This window comes from Pongo abelii, chromosome 9 (genome assembly GCF_028885655.2).
Source record: "Pongo abelii isolate AG06213 chromosome 9, NHGRI_mPonAbe1-v2.0_pri, whole genome shotgun sequence".
Classification (NCBI taxonomy): domain Eukaryota; kingdom Metazoa; phylum Chordata; class Mammalia; order Primates; family Hominidae; genus Pongo; species Pongo abelii.
Genome location: NC_071994.2, coordinates 136,525,950 through 136,543,098, shown reverse-complemented (window position 1 = coordinate 136,543,098; position 17,149 = coordinate 136,525,950). Strand labels below are relative to the sequence as shown.

Genomic DNA, 17,149 nt, shown 5'->3' with positions numbered 1-17,149 from the left:
AGGTATTTGATATCTATTTTAAATGGAAGCCAAAAAATGTCATTGGTACTTAGTATTTCTTTCCTAAAACAATCCCTTATATGTCTCCAAGCATCAGAGAAATAGAGAATTTAAGACTTGGAGGAGACCAGACCAGAGGGATCATTTGTCTAGCCTTCTCATTTTCCAGATGAACAAAGAGATGTTTTTTTTTTCTTTGTCCCAACTGTGTGATATTTTAAAGCTCCCTAGCAGAATAATATCCCACCTAGCTAAAGCTTATAGAGTGAGGACACATGGAGAAAACGCTGGGAATTTTGCAGTGTATCAAGAACTCCACAGTGTGCTGAATGGGGCCCAGAGAATAGGTTTGCTCTCTGTTTTCTATTAATCAATCAATCAGTCCAACAAAAACACAACACAAAACTTGAAATTAAACATAAAAATTAACAGAGTAGCAAGTAATCAGTTCTTGGTGTCTTTGCTGTCATTCTTAGCACCTCCATATGAATAGGACAGGAGACTAAAATGTGAGAATTAGATTCCAATGTCGGCATGCAGGAGCTCCCAAGTATCATCTTTTATTTAAGCCTTCTTGTATTTTGAAGTTATATCATAGTTATCTAGCTACGAGAATAAAATGTATAAAATCACACCTCTTGGAAGCATTTTCTTTTTATTCATTTCTTTCATTATCATGAAGATCTTTACTACAGGGGTGCTGAGGTTAGCCCAAACCTTTGCACAATACTCTCTTCTGCAGTAAATGATGGGATATTCTTCTTGCTCTTACAGAAAGGTAATCTTGTCGATAACGCTTCCCTAGTTAGAGAGATGGTTTGCTGCTCTTAGTGCATGTTAACGATATTGTCCATTTCTGGAATGAAATTCAGCTCCCATGGCTATTTTGTCTAGCCTGTTGATGTTAGTTTTTACCATTGCCTGAAACGGGTAGCAGGTGGCTTTAAGTGAAATTCACAGTGTTCATCATTTTTTCAACCAGAAAAAGAAAAAAAAATGAGTAATAAAGTTCAGTCTATGTCAATAAATGAGTAATAAAGTTCAGTCTATGTCAATGTGAAAATCTGGGCTGCCTACTAGGGTACAGAATGTGACCAGATCAGTGAGTGAGAAGGTGTCCGTGAAATCCCTAGAGTAACTGTTCTATGTTCGTCTGAAAAGAAGCACCTTGTGGCTCTGAGGTTCTTTGAGGAGAGTCCCTTCTCCCTGTTCAGTCATATACACCTGCTTTCTGCAGAATGTCAGAACCCAAGTTTGTTTGTTTGTTTGTTTGTTTGTTTCACTCTCGGGGAATTTCCAGTTTGTGATTTCATCAATTCAGTGGCTCCCATATTTGGTGGTATTATTTAAAATGCCAGATACATAAAGCATTTAGAGCTCAGAGATGCCCTTCTTCCCAGAGAAGTGTAGCATCACTCTTAGACATAAAGAGGCTTTCCTAATTGAAGACCTTGAAGGGTCTTTGTTGCATCTCAGACTCCCCATCTGAACCTGTAGATCTTATTGTCTCTATGAAGAGGTGAAATATTGTTAGATCCAGGGCCACCAGCTGTCCTGGAGCACACATCAAAGAGGTACCCCTAGAATTGTGCAAAAACATGATATAGTTGGGTCTGCATTTTACAGTGGATGTAAGTCCTTGGGACCAGTGTTTTCTACTATAAGCCTAAACAGTATGATGGGCAAAACCTGTCTTCAGAGAAATGTGTGCTTTACTTAGCAGTTTCACTTCATTCTATGTTATAGGAAAAATTATCTACTCATATCGTACTCAAGGGTCTTCTAGCTCTATTCATGCTAAGCTATTATATTTGAAATCTATAAATTCTCTTTTATAAGATGATGAATTTAACTTGCTCAATACTAATCACAGTTTTGGAAACAGTTTCTAGTGTATGCATTACCTAAAATTGTTAATCTATGGTTTTGCACTTTTTCCTGTCAATCTATAATTAAATCATATGAAAACACACTGATTTTACATCATTAAAATAAAGGTGTATTCTGATATCTCTGATGACTATGGCTTCCTAGCATTCATTATTTAATTGCTAGACATTTTATTATCAGCTCGCATGGTGTTATCTAAATTAATTGTGAACTTTAATATATTTGTATCTAAAAAGAAAATCAGTTTTCTCCTCATAAACTAGACTCAGAAAGCTGAATAAGCAAATTTTATGCTAACAACTAAATATCCTCTTGCAGTTAGGAACAGAATAAGAATGTTTATGGAAATGTCCCTTTCAGTTATTTATCAGAGCTCTTGAAGTGTGATACTGTTCTATCAGTTGCATGAGATGACACATGTTTTATCCAACTCTTTGGTGACTGGATTTCTAAATTAATGTCAAGACAGAAAAGTCAGTGGGATGTAAGAAGTTCCCTGAAATGTGGTCTGAATATCCAGGGCTGTCCACTCTGGCCTTAAGGGGTTGCCAGAAATTCTTGACTGGGGCTAGGAAAGAGAGAAAGGGAAAAACATAGTCAGGGCTATTGTTATATCCAATGGATGGGGAGGCTGAGATCACACAGAAGGAACTGTACCTACTGGATGAACTAGAGAAGGAGTATATTAGTCTGTTCTCATGCTGCTGATAAAGACATACCCAAGACTGGATAATTTATAAAGAAAAGAAGTTTAATTGACTCACAGTTCCACATGACTGGGGAGGCCTCCCAACCATGCAGAAGGTAAGGAGGAGCAAAGTCACATCTTACATGGTGGCAGGCAAGAGAGCGTGTGCAGGAGAACTGCCCTTTATAAAATCATCAGATCTCATGAGACTTATTCACTATCTTGAGAACAGCACGGGAAAGACCCATCCACATGATTCAATTACCTCCCACTGGGTCCCTCCCACGACACATGGGAATTATGAGAGCTACAATTCAAGATGAGATTTGGGTAGGGACATAGAAAAACCATGTCAGGGAGTTAAAATTTAAACAGCAGAAGGCAGTCATATGCTACCATGGCTCACAGCAAACCAATTATTTGATAAAATTCCATTATATTTAATACCAAAAAGATAAGAAAATATATTCAGTGAGTGCCTGTTATGATGCAGGTACCAAATTAAGAACTTTATATGCATACCTTACTTAATTTTCACAGTAGATACGCAAGGAGGATTTGATTGTCTCCATCTTACAGGTGAGAAAACTGAGGCTCGGAGTGATCAGAAAACTTGCTCAGGAGCACATGGCTAGAATGTGGCAGAGGTGGGAAATTGAATCATTTCCATTTTACACCATCGATAAAAATTACTGAGGCTCAAGTCTGTAATATAATGTTAATCTGTACAACTCTGTAGCAATACTAAGCGTAACGCTCAGAGACACTGTAACTTGGTCCAAATCAAACTGCGAGTAAATTGCAGAGCTGGGATTGGAGCCAAGGTCATTTTAATTCCAAAACGTACACTCTTTCCAACACATTGCATTCCACCGCCTACAAAGTCCTTCCTGTTATACTAAACAGCCTCTCTAGGGAAACAAACAACTATTTATCTGCCCAAGGTGCCGAATCATGCTTCTGCCTTTAAGACAGACAGCATAGGAGATGTATCTTGAAGATCTTTATCTGTCCAAAGATTGACAGGCAAGTCTCTGAGATTAAATTTAAAAGGTGGCTTCCATTTAGACATCTCACCTGCCCTGAGGACGTCTCATCACATCCGTTATTCTGTGCTGGGGAAGCTCTCTAGCACAGAAAAATCCATTAGGATGGGATTCTAAAGTAAAGCAATAGCATATGCCACGGTAATAACCACGTTGTTCTGGCTTGGAATGTTAAAGCTTGCTACTTTAACTCATACTTTATACTCAACCCATCCTCATTCCCTTGGACTGTGTGTTCATGTATTTCTCTTACCCACTAGATTGAAAGCTTCCTTAAGACAAGAATTGTCGCCAACTAGTCATTCAGCACATATTTATTGAGATCCTAATACATGCCAGATAGTGTTCTAAGTCCCGATGAGTAACTACTGAGCAAGACAGACGTGAGTTCCTGACCACACACTTTAGTGGGAAACACCAAATGGCAGTGACAACAACATGGTATGATGAGGATTGTGACGGGCAAGAACAGTGTGTATTCTGGAAGCAAATGTAATCTAGATTTAGGGACCGGGGGGAGATCCTTGAGGGAATGCCTAAGGGGAGCTCACGTGGGAGTCATGAAGATTGGGGGTCATGGAGGTTGGTGAGGGCTCCCAGCTGCAGGGACAGCATGTTCCAAGGAGTGAAAATGAACAGGAGAATGGGGTAATCAAATAATTGAAAGTTCCTTCTGGATGGAGCCAAAGTGTGCTAGGGTGGGGTTGAAGGAGGGAAGCATTGGAAGCCACCTCAGTTCCTTCCCTAAGTCCTGGTTCTTGTGTAAAGACTTATATCCCCTTGTGTATTTCTTTCACAAAACAGGTTTGTTTGTTTTTAAAGACTTGGTATTGGTTACCCTGACTTGAGATGTAATGTCTATTTTCTTGACTTTTTTATTCCTAGAGTTGCTAACAAATTGCTATTTTGATTCTTGGCCTGTGTGCCTCATTTCTCCATCCCCTTCTCCTTTTGTAAACGGAGGTCTATTAATACTTTATTCACAGTGAAGTTGTTGGGACTAATTACCCGATGCCTGCAAAGCCATCTGAGACGATTGGCTGAGAGATGTGCCACGAAGTCTCACTGCTTCTCAAAAGCCCTGATTGCTTCCGGCACATTTCCCGTTCTGTTTTTGTGGGACTGCAGCAGCAATTTATCCCAGTGCCTGTTTCCTCAGAGTCTGTTACTCAGTCATCATCTGACACCTGGGAGGAGCGCCGGCAGCGTCTGTGGTACTCAGCCTGACTCCTTCAGACACATCTTCACTCCCAGATGGGAGGAGGGATGCCGAGCCAACCCCACTGTGATGGGGACACAGCCCCAACACTGGCTTCCGTCTTGTTTCAAAAATAATCAAATCCCGCTTTGTCTTGCTTTCAGGGACGTTATGTTCTTTAGCGCTTGTTAGAAACAATTAATGGTAAGTTTCTTTCCCTACCCGTTTTCAGAAGAGAAATTGATAGCAAATATCCATTCCTCTCTCCTGATGTTGCATTCTCTAGAAGGACAGAAAACAGGAAGTTGCAGTAGCAGAGATAGAAATGCCCATCAGACTTTCAAGACACATTTCACCCAGAGTTGATCAATGGATAGCCAATGCCAATGTATCAGACCCTGCAGAGCAGAACCTGGTATGAGGGCAGATTCTTTGCTATGTGGCTGTGTCCCCACACCCGTTGCCCTGAGTCAGACATTGCTAGTTGATTCACCGTCCCACCCCACTTCTTCCTCACTACGAACCTCCAAGTTAGTCCAAGTATGAGTGGTTTCAGGAGGATGAAGTGGCAGGGAGATGTGATGCTTGGGGTCTGTCCCTCTCTCTCTTCTCCACTCCTCTCTGGCAGCTGGTCACAGAACTGGACTATGTCCCTCTCCTCCAGAAAGTCACCCTGTGTCACACCATTTCACTGTCCCACTCCATTCCCATGGTGCAGGACCTGAGGCCTCTTGGCAGGACCCTGGCAGTTTAAAATCTCTGAGCTTTACCTCACTCCTGTGTCTAGTGCAGACAAAACCACCAAACCTGTAAAGGTGGTGGAAGAACTCTAACACATAGTTAACTAAAGAGTCTATTCCATGCAGCAAATATGAGAATCCCTCCCCCCGAAAGTACTTAGTTTATTTAATGATCTGTGCCCTATTTATGATTAATTATGATATATTGATGACAGGTATATAACCATGTACATTTTATTAAAAATCACTGTGTGTATTTTTCTCTGTTGATTTGCAAAAAGCCCTGTGAATTAGGTAAAGGAGTTATTATTATAAAGTTGATTTAAAGTTGAGGAATCTGAGGTTTGCACTTGCTTCTAAGTGCTCTTATACAATTGCCTTATGTGCTCTGATTACTCGTTGACACCAGCGTGTTAGTTCACTCCTGGTTCCCTGGAGGGTAGGTGTGCATTCACCACGTGGGACTGTTTGTTGGGCAGACCAGACAAGGACCTAGATAAGGGCCCTCCATACCAGAAGTTCACATGTCTGTGCTGGGTGCAAGGAAATGGTTGGGAGTTCTCAAGTTAGCCTCACTTGTAAGACAACAACGCCTTCTGAACACTTCCCTCTTGAGAATTCACTGAGAAAGGCTTTGATTGTATTTGTCAGCTTCATCAGGCCCAGGAGATGAGAACATGCTCTTGTTCCCGAAGCCATAGCATCCTGTCCTGCATGTGATAATTTGCAATATGGTGTCTCCGTCACTTGGAAGGAGTCATTTTTCCGCAGCATCAGTGTTTCCCCTGGGAATTCCTTTCCTTCAGGTATTAACTTGCCGTGGTCCTTGCCTTTATTCTTATTCCTCTTGTTTCTCTGACTTTACATTTCACGCACCTGCCACTCTCAGCCACTCAAATGGTTGACTTTTCTTTCTGTTTTTCAATATCAATATATTTATTTTCAGTGGGAATTTTTTATTGTTTTTCAGAGTCCAGGAAGGGAGAATAAAATAGAAAGATAAAAACAATAGATAAAATAATATCCCTTCACTGTTCCATTTTAAACGTGACATCAGGAGCTTTGACAGCAGCCTGTGTAATGGGAATTGTCCCTGGGTCCCAAACTGAGCCTGGAGAACTTTTACAAAACAACTCCACGTTTAGCTTGGAAAGTAGCAAGGCTGAAAAATACATGGCAGATTTTTGGAGTGGGGAATGAAAAGAAGTGTGTCATTATTTTTTTCTAGCTCCTGTTTTCTCTTTCTGAGTGGCTCTTTCTGTTGCAGTTCGGCAGAATCTAAACACCCACATTCTGTCCTTGCATCACACCCCTGGCCAGTTGTCCATTAGTGGTAGGCGTTTCATTCAAAACACACGCCTCTCATGAGAAACAAGTGAGGACCCAGTGCATAGTAACTACAGTTACACATTGCTTAACAATGGGGATACATTCCAAGAAATGCACTGTTAGACAATTTCATCATTGTGCAAACACCATAGAGCATACTTACACACACCTAGAAGGTACAGCCTACTACACACCTAGGCTGTAGGGTAGAGCCTACTGCTGCTAGGTTACACACTGTACAGTGCTCCTAGGTTGCACACCTGTACAGCAGTGACTGTATTGAACACTGTAGGCAACTGTTACACAATGGTAAGCATTTGTGTATCTAAACATAGGGAAGGTAAAAATACAGTATATAATCTTATGGGACCACTGTTGATATTCAGTCTGTCGTTCACTGAGCCATCATTATGTGATGTATGACTGTATTTGAGTGTCTGTTTCTTTACAAAAATTGTTTAATTTAGTTCCTGCAAATAGTCCTGTCCAATAGATGATATTACATTTGATCATCTACATTTTAAAGAGAAAAAAATGAGGGTTCAAAGAAATTAGGTTATTTGTGCAGGGTCACATAAATGGTAAATGTCCTAGCCACAGTCCAACCATACCACTTGTTTTCAGATTCTGTGCATTTTCTTTTGCATGACCACTCTTCTGCTTGCATTATTGGTTTGGGATAAGGTTAAATGGGGCATCTCATCTTTTATTCCCAGAAGTCTAGGGTATCTTCCCCAGCTCTCTTTAGGTATTTCTCCTGAACATCGCTGATCTCGGGATGCCCCACTGGCACCCCACTGGTAGTAGAGTGAGTGTCCTCATGCCACTTTCTGCCGCTGGGATCTCCTAGGGGCAAATCCCCCTGCGAGCCTGCACGCTCTTCCTGGGGACTCTTCCTGGGGACTCCACTGTCAGCTGCCAAAACGACCCTCTAATACCCTGCATATGTCATTCCCACTCCACAGTCAGGGTATACTGGAAGTACCTCAAAGAGCTTGCCAGAAAGAACTGGATAGGAAGCCCCAGAAGAGGCCTCAAGATATTCATAGAGTTGTCAAACAAGGCAGTAGATACAGTGGAAGGGCGTCTGGCCATTGATGCAGGTGTGAATCCATCTGCCGGCTCACTGCTGTGTGATTTTAGGTGTAATGACAACTCACCCAGTCTCAGTACTTTCCTCTGCAGAATGGATCTAACATCTGATTTCCCATCCCATGGCGAGAGTTAAAGGAATGCCTGTTAGATAGTGTTAGGCCCCAGTCTCTCCATTTTCCTCATTCCTCTTTTTCCCTGTACTACAAACACCTCATGCTCTGCACATTATGTGAGAATGACAGCTAATATTTACTGAGTGCATCCTACACCCAGGAATGTTTCTAAGCATTCTGAATGCATTTGCTCATTTAATCTGGAGAACAGATTTTTAAAGGGAGAATCCTATTACTAACTAGATTTTATGGAAAATGGAGGCATTGTTTTCACCAAACACAAAAACGTCAAATATGTGAGATAATGCATATGGGTTCATGAGCTTGATTTAGCTACGCCACAATGTATACTATATCAAAACATCATGCTGTACATCAAAAGCGTATATAATTTTTATTTGTCAACTAAAAGTAATTATTTTTTCAAAAAAAAGAAAGAAAATTCAGGCAAAGAGTAGTAAAGTCCCTTTGCTTAATGTCAGGTAGCTGCAGCCACCCACAGCAGGGCAGGATAGGAACAATGGTGCCCGGATGAGATCAAGAACATCCGAACCCTCAAAGGCAGGCAGAGGCTGAGAGCAGTGAGTTAACCTAATGATTGGGTTAGCCTGCACAGCCCTTGCTTCTGCCCGCTGCATTCCTCTAGAGCCACCGCTCAGCCAGAAGCACACTCTGAGGGTGCCGCTCACAGAAGAAGGCAATTGAAGTAGAGGAGAGCAGAATAATTTATTTCTTCTCTCTCCCCCTCTCCTTCCCTGTCTCTCTTTCTCCACCCTGTCTTCCTTTGACCAAGTGTTATTGTGCGTCTATTATGTGCTGTTCCTTAATACACTGAGGATATGACAGTGAACAAAAATGGTGACAGCCCACCCATTCCAGAGACATCTGGGAGACAGGACTAGGGTGAAAGCGCTTCCAAAGGTAGAGCCAGATGCAGACCATGTGCCAGCCTCACCACTCTTTCCTCTGATGCCAGCTGAGCAGAGGTGAAGAGAGCCTGATTCTGTTTAACATGGAGCCACTGAAAGTGTTTCAAATTAGAACACAAGACTGGAAAGATAGGGCGGGGACAGACATTCCAGTCTCTAAAGGAAGAGAGAGCTACAAGACCCATCAATCAGATAATAGCTCAGAAAGCGGGCACTTAAGGAATGAAGAGGAAGTTTCCTTATTCGAAGATCCAAGAGGTGGCCATATTTGGATGTGACCTAGTCTCAGGCCTGGGTCCCACACCCAAAAGCTTTCTGTGCATTTAGCAATGGTTCTAATCTGAAACTATATCAAGTGATATAGCTTGAGCACTTGATTTGATATCCAAAAACAAGTAAGAAGATGGTTTCTGAGCACTTGTTTTGTTATGCCAAGGAAGTTAGATGGACAAAAGAACTGACCTTTTAAACCAAATGGAGCTGGTAGCCAGGTCACCTGGAGCTGCACCTCGGAGATGCCAGAACAAAAAATTAGTGTTCCAGGAAGTCTTCTGCCTCTGTTCCCCACCTTTTTTGTTTCTCTTCTTTTCTTCTTAGTCTGTTTCAGAAAAAAAAAAAATCTGTGTACTAAGGCATCAAGGAAGAAAGTAAGTCTTTTTACTCTTAAAGCAGGTGAGCTGGGGGAAGCAGAGTACATGGATTCCGGATGTGGTCATGGCAACTGAAATCTGGCTGTAGCCATCAGCTCAGGCTGAAATTTCAGTCATTCTTGACTCCTGATGTGCTTCTGATTTAATTTAATTTTTAGTTTAATTTAATTTTTAGTTTCCTTCTCCTGGGCCTTGAGGTTTCAAATGGATTATCCAGATTTCAAATCCAAAGCCTGCCAGGCCCTGCTGTTCCACTGCAGTTTTTTTCTTGAAAAAAACTTAGATCTTAGATCTCCACTCCCACTCCCATACCCCACGTTCAGTCCAGATGCAAATCCCAGAGCTCCACCTTCAACACCTTTGAGGACTGTATGTCCTTATCAGTGCCTATACTGTTGGCACTCTAGTCCAAGCCACCATGCCTGGATTTCTGAAATAGCCCCCTGGTCCCAGCCTCAGACCCTCTCTAGTCAGTTCTCAACACAGTGGCCAGTTTCCAAATGTACACCATGTCATCTCTTACATTTCTGCCTCATTTTGAGTAAGAGCCAGAACCTTGAGCATGGCCTCCAGAGCCCTACTTGATCCCCCTCCCCCGGCTTCTCACCTCCTTCCCTCCACTCATTGGCCCCAGTGCACGGCTCCCACCTTCTTCAAATTTGCCCAGCATGTTTCGGGACCTTTGCAATTGCTCTGTCCTCTTCCTGAAACTCTATCCCCTGAGAGCCACAGGACTCACTACTATATTTTGGGAGTCATTGCTGATCCACCTATTATATAAAATCATATCCCTAATCCCAGAACTCCCCATCTCCCTTTCTTGCTTTATTACCGCTGCCCCATATATTGTTTATTCAGATTGATTTCTCTGTTTGCCTATTGTCTGTCTTTCTTTTCATTTAAATGGAAACTCTATGAAGACAAGCACGTTGTCTGTTATGTTCACTACTGTATTCCCAAATCTGAGAGTAGTGCCTAGACATAGAAGGTGCTTAGTAAATATCTACTGAATGAGTAAATATAAAAAATGTTCCCAGGGCATAGAGCATTGATTGATGGCCTCTTTATCTCATTGTATCCCTCATTTGCCCTTGGTTTTCTCTCAGCAAGATAAGATTTGTTTAATAATTAACATTCTATTTTTTACTGTAATTCTAATTTTTAAAAAAGTATAATATCGTTTTTACTATTCTTCTCTCACTTTTGCATCAAAGATTCAGGGAATTAATTTGTTCTTACCAAATAGATTGAGGCTTTTGTGCTTAGATGGAAATACTTGGGATTTTCATCACATTGTGTTTCTATATCTCAGATTTCAAGGACAGGCCTGACTTTGAATGTCAGAGTTTTACAAGAAGAAATATACTGTTCTGGGTGGCCTAGCAGGGGTGAAAAGCATTCACTTTGTAATCTCACTGCTGGAGTACAAATCTTAGCTCAGCCAGTTACAAACTGTGTGGCCTTCAGCAAATACTAAACCTTTCTTTGCTTTAGTCTTTACTTCTAGCAACTGGAGAAGGTGAATGATGGGGTTAATAATATAAGCCCATAAATTTGAATTGAGAGTTAAATGTATTAACACTTGAAACGTAGTTAGAACTCATCCTAACTTATGAAAATGTTTATTTATAAAAACAAAACAACACCCTTCCTTTTCCTGTCTCTGGAACCATGAACAAGTCATTTCCTGTCACTGCACCTCAATTCTCCTACCAATACAATGAAGGGGGAGGTAGGAAAGGTTGAACAATTTCTGACTGCAATTTTATCCACTCTAACTTTCAAAGTCTGAGGTGAGGCTGTCTCAGAGCCAGGAAGACAGATTTTGTGCTTCTGATTTAATTTAATTTTTAGTTTCCTTCTGCCCGGGCCTTGAGATTTCAAATGGATTATCCAGATTTCAAATCCAAAGGCTGCCAGGCCCTGCTGTTCCACTGCAGTTTTTTTCCTGAAAAGCAGAGCGGATGCCCAGGAAACATTCTAAGAAGCCTCTGGGGAGATCTCTGGGCAGGCAGGGGCAGGCTGGGAGGAGTGGGGCCCCCTGGGCTGTGAGGGCTCCTGGCAGTGCTGGGGATAGCTGGGGGTACTTAGATCTCCAGAACCATGGGTGTGAGTGGGAGGGGGCCATGGTGTCAGAGTGACGTGTGCCCCAGGAGGCCTTTGCAGAAGTCTTTGTCAGCAGTCCCCAGTGACCTAGCTCAACAAACGCTCAGGAAGGCAACTGGCAACTGTGACTCTAAGTGGGGCAATGAAAGAATGGAACCCACATTTCCATGCTCAGGAAAACCTCCTGTAGAAGCTCAATCATCATAACCTCTGGTGGACCTTCTTGTTGAAAGTCACAATGGATTCCTTGCCACGCCCTAAGGTGATGAAGAGAGACTGTGCCTGTAGGTCATGTGCCTATCGGTAAGCCTTCCCTTCTTCCTTCACCTGTGCCCTGCCACCAATTCTCAAAGAGTTGAAGATTATGCTTGTCCATAAATCTCAGCTTGTAGAGCCAATCTTTCCTACCAAGAAAATATGTTCATTAGCTCCTGACATCCCCTATTCACAGAAATAAAAGGATCTTTGCCACTCTATACTGACTGCTTTGTGTGTGGCCTTCCAAAACTGGATGTCGTTCATGGGCTAGGGCATGCGGGCAATGTCAAGCTATCCTCATCTTTGCCCTTGGTGCCAGTGACTTGCCTGCATAACCTAAGGCAAGGGGACCCCACAGAGAAGCTCCAGGACATGTCACTATTTGTGGTTTGTCATGCCAGCAAGAGAAGAGACACCTTCTCAGCATGCTGAGACACCTCAGCATGGGCCCATGCTGAGACACCTGAATTCTCAGCAGCTGACTACCATCGCTTCTTAACTCACCCCCAGATACAATCTTAGAATAAATCTGAAGTCCAATAAGCTTTTCCAGTCATCGATAGATTTAATGGTCTTGACTTTGTATTTTCTGGAAGTTGGCTCCAAGGTGTTCAGCTACGTTGATCTCCTGGAAGAAAGTAAAAAAAAGGTAAGATAGAAAGACGAGGAAGGCGAGAAAAAGGAAGGAATAGGGCATCTGGAATAGACTAAATGCTCAATAAATGTTTATTGGATGATGAATGAATGGTTGGCATAAGTCATAACAAGGTTGTTATCAATGCCAGAATGGGACCTATACAGCCTTCTTTGGGCACTGAGGAGACAAGATATGTTGCAACAAAAGGAAGAGAGGGCACTGAGAATTAGACACCTGAGTTCTAATCTCAGTTGAGAGGTGCTCTCAGCCATGTGGACACAGTATTGTAGCTCAGTGTGTAAGAACTTTAATAGCATAAACTCCAGGGGCCACAGGAGCAGAGAGAGGCCTAGGCATCTATGGATGAAGCAGCCACACAACCCAACTTGTGATATAGGTACAGAAACAACCGATTGTAAAGCAGCGTGATTCCTATTATTAGGGAGGCATGTTCCATGAAACTATGACTTTGTTTCAAATCACAGTAAAATGAGAATCATCCCACAGGGCTGCCTTTCTCAGAGTATCGCCCTTTAATTTAAGAACTCTCACTCGTTTCTCAACACTTGGACTCCTATTTGGGACTAACCTTTTCTTGCACAGTTTTGAAATTATAGGTCATTGAGATAGAAATACAACTTACTGAGACAGAATTCTAAATGCTTCTTTCATACCTGGTTTTGTCCACTTCAGTTATCAAAAATCTTGACTTTAACAGTTAAGTAGGACGGTGGTGTTCTGGAGTGGACTGAAGTAGGGTGCAAGGAGCTGATTGTTAAATATTTAGGAATTTTGCAAGACAATTAAATTGTTGGTAACATAAGATTGGTCGTGGCAGTAGTGTTTATGCCATAGAAATCAGCAATCACTGTTAATCAGAGCATTCTTCTTGTTTTTTGTTTTGTTTTGTTTTGTTTTGTTTTGTTTTGTTTTGTTTTAACTGTAGAGCTGGTCTACCAGCCCACCACTGGATAGAACTCACATGGTTCAGTTACCAGTTAAGAGAATTTACCTGGAGGAATTTTTCACAATAAATGTTTGGAGAATTAAAGCAATGCATGATAATAATACAGAATACCAATCACTCCCAAACTGCACAATTTTAACTGTATTTGTATGTAATCTATATCATTATATTTTATTACTTTCTAATTTAAAGCTATTTGTGTGTTTACTTAAATACATTGATTTTTAAAGGAACTTTTGTGACAGCTGTAAATGGGAAAAAGAACACAGAACCTCTTAGTCTATAATAAATTGTAATAAATGAATAACTTTAAAATAATCCCACCATGTATCACCTAAAGTCATCCCACATCCTTCTAGAAGTGTGTATATTACACAATAAAGGTTGTAAAATAAATTCTTGTCATAGTCTCCAGTGTTTTTTCTCTAAGGAATAATCATAGCAAAGGTTATGGTACATTTACTATGAATGAGGCATTACTCTATTACATACACATTATGTACATATAATTACATACACATTAATATAAGTGCAGTAGTTACATAGATTAACTCATTTAATCAGTGTAAAACATCCTACAAGGAAGGCATTATTATATCCCAATGTTACACATAAGAAAACTGAAGCACAGAGAGTTTAAATAACCTGCCCAAGGTGAGTGGCAAAGCCCAGATGAACTCCAAACAGTTGGATTCATGAATCCTTGCCCTTCTTCACTATACTTCATCATTGCAATGGCAACTCCTGTTAAAACTAAAAATACTTACAATGCTCGAGTTCCTTCAGGACTCCTAAACTTTGGAAAACCATCCCAAAGTTTTCCAAACCATCCCATAGAAACCATCCCATAGAAACAAAATCCATATAAATAAGAGTATAAATTTGTGATAAAGTTATTACAGCCTTAGCCACCTTTGTAGTAAAAATAGTGAACGAAATAGTAGGTTAATGACAGAATAAATTAGGTTATATGTACACCATGGAATATTAAATAGTCTTTAAAAAGAATGAATGCAAATTATACCAGAAACTTGGAGAGATTTCCATTGGTATCATTGTAGAAGAAAAGAAAAATTCAGACAAAACATGTATAATAATCTCATTTTTTATAAAATATACATTGAAAGTATCCTTTCTACTGCCAGCCATAGGGGTTTTAAGCCTTAAAAGTGCCTGCTCATCTAGTAAAGTGTGAAGGGATAGCTGTTTAGTTTGTATTTCCCACTGCTGGTGAATAGGAACAAGATTCCATATACCAGCTTGCCATTTGTATTTGTTCTGAGAATAAGCCTTTGCAAATTTTTATTTGCTTATTAATCCCCTTTTTAATTTGCAAGCATGTTTTTTTCTTCTTCATTTTTGCGTGTGGCCTCTTCTTTGCAATCCCCCAATCCAAAAATGTTTTATTTGTCTTTTGGCTTTGTTATAAATTGTTTATATATAAAATGTTTTGTTTTTGATGGTATAGTCAAACATGCTTATCTTCTTTTTTAAAGCTGCTGGATTTTTTTTTTTCCAGTCTCAGGTCAAAAGTGGGGAAAGAAGGAAAACCAAATAAAACCTCGACTAGAAGTGTCTTCCTAGCAAGACTCAGAAACTAAAATATTACCCATGTGTGCCATGCCCTGACCTTCCGTGTAAAACATCATTAAATCTCTCCAGACAACAGGACTGGGGACATTCCTGTTTAAGTGTTTTATACCCCAGTTTCGTGCTTCCAACTTTAATTCCTGTCTATTAACCAGCCCATGCAGGCACTGGGAGGGCTTCAGGGCTGGAGAGTGAGGAGAAAAAAAGGTGGCAGAGGGAGTTGAGTTACGTTGGTGTACTGATGGCACAGCAACCCCTTGTATTTTATTATCCTAATTAGTGGGTATTAGGTTATATTTAAAGCTTAAATCTTCATTACGTCCTATTACAATGGTGGATTTAAAAAATCTAGCATGTCTTTGAATCAAGGTAGAGCCTTAATTTGGCTTTCCTGCCTCTTATTTGGTCTGTTTGCCCAATTCCTCTCTTTTTTTGAACTCAGTGTTGTATTTAATTGGCTTGTCAAACCTACATTTAATTTAATGTTTCTCATGAAGATCCCCTGCGACCTCACAAAGTAATGGAAGGATGACTGTTTCTCAGGTTCCCCTCTGGGTACCCCATCTCCAGTGCACTCCCCTGCAAACTCGACTCTCTCCAGCTGTTCCCAGAAATACAACTGCCCAAGTTTAAAGCTGTCCATTTACCTTTGACTCTTCTCCCCTTTGCCCCAACACAATTTAGGCATAAATTCAAATGCAGTCTACAAAAACATCTGCTATAGCCGTCTCCTCCTCCCAATCTTGTCTGCTCAGGTTCTCTTGACTTCATCTTCATCTTCTTTGGCCTGAGTGATCATAATGGAATCAGCACCAAGCCCATCCTGCCAAAGCTGTCTTTCCAGAGCATATCTTTTGCCTTCCCATGTTGAAGAAGCACTAGTGCTTAAAGGATAAAATCCTTGGTGTGGTACCCAAATGCCTTTGTTTTCTGATCCAAAACTACTTTCGCCACCTTATCCTGACTATTCACATAAATGATTGGCAGTACCCTTGTGGGATGCATGTTTGGTAGCTGTGTGAACAGGGAAGAAACTCATGCCCTGCTCTCTCTCATCACGTAGTTCTTTCTGGGGCTGCATTGCCCTTCCTGCTGCCCAAAATGTGCTTCCCCCTTTCCCTGGGAGCCTAAGTCCTTGTCATCATTCAAAGCCCAATTCAAGTGTCATCTGCTCTCTGAATATTCCCTGAGGATCATAGTAAAAATGAATACCCCCTTTTTTGATGTCCCTTTGTACTTTTTAATACCCTGATTCTAACATTTGCATTTATCTTAGTGAATTGAGGTTCTGCTGTCTCTTGACTAATTGCATGTCTTTGAAGATAGGGCCATCATCACAGTCATCTTTGTGACTTTTGTCCATAGGAGATTGAGAGTAATGTTCCCTAATATATGTTTGCAGAAATAAGAAGGAAGGAAGAAAGGAAGGAAAGAAGGAAGGAAGAGAGGGAGGGAGGGAGGGAGCAGGAGAAGGGAAGGGAAGGGAAGGAGGGAAAAAGGAAAAAAGAAAATTTATGCTAAGCTTAAACAATGCTTCCCTGCACTTAATTTGCTTGTGTCTTGTTTTCTTGCTTTGTTTTACTAGTTTGTTTATTTGCTTATTCACTTTAAGTGATGTAATAGCACTTTTAAACTGGCTGTGGAAGGCTGCTTACAACGTTTATTTGTTATGAAGATTTAAAATATGACTCACAGTCCAGGTGCGTTGGCTCACACCTATAATCTCAGACTTTGGGAGGCCGAGGTGGGTGGATCGCTTGAGGTCAAGAGTTCGAGACCAGCCTGGCCAACATGGTGAAACCCTGTCTCTACTAAAAATACAAAAATTAGCTGGGCATGGTGCTGTGTGTCTGTAATCCCAGTTACTTGGGAGGCTAAGGCAGGAGAATCCCTTGAACCTGGGAGGCAGAGTT

General features: G+C 41.1%; 1 protein-coding gene and 1 long non-coding RNA gene across 2 annotated transcripts in view; both read left to right on the top strand.

The window, feature by feature from the left end:
* Window positions 1-3,508, top strand: part of LOC129048840 (uncharacterized) — a 68,068-nt gene extending 64,560 nt beyond the window's left edge. The window contains exon 5 of the long non-coding RNA XR_008511525.1: window positions 3,158-3,508. This is a non-coding gene — a long non-coding RNA (uncharacterized LOC129048840). The remainder of the gene's footprint in view (window positions 1-3,157) is intronic.
* The window catches only part of OPCML (opioid binding protein/cell adhesion molecule like), a 1,125,121-nt gene that overhangs the window by 267,070 nt on the left and 840,902 nt on the right, over window positions 1-17,149 (top strand).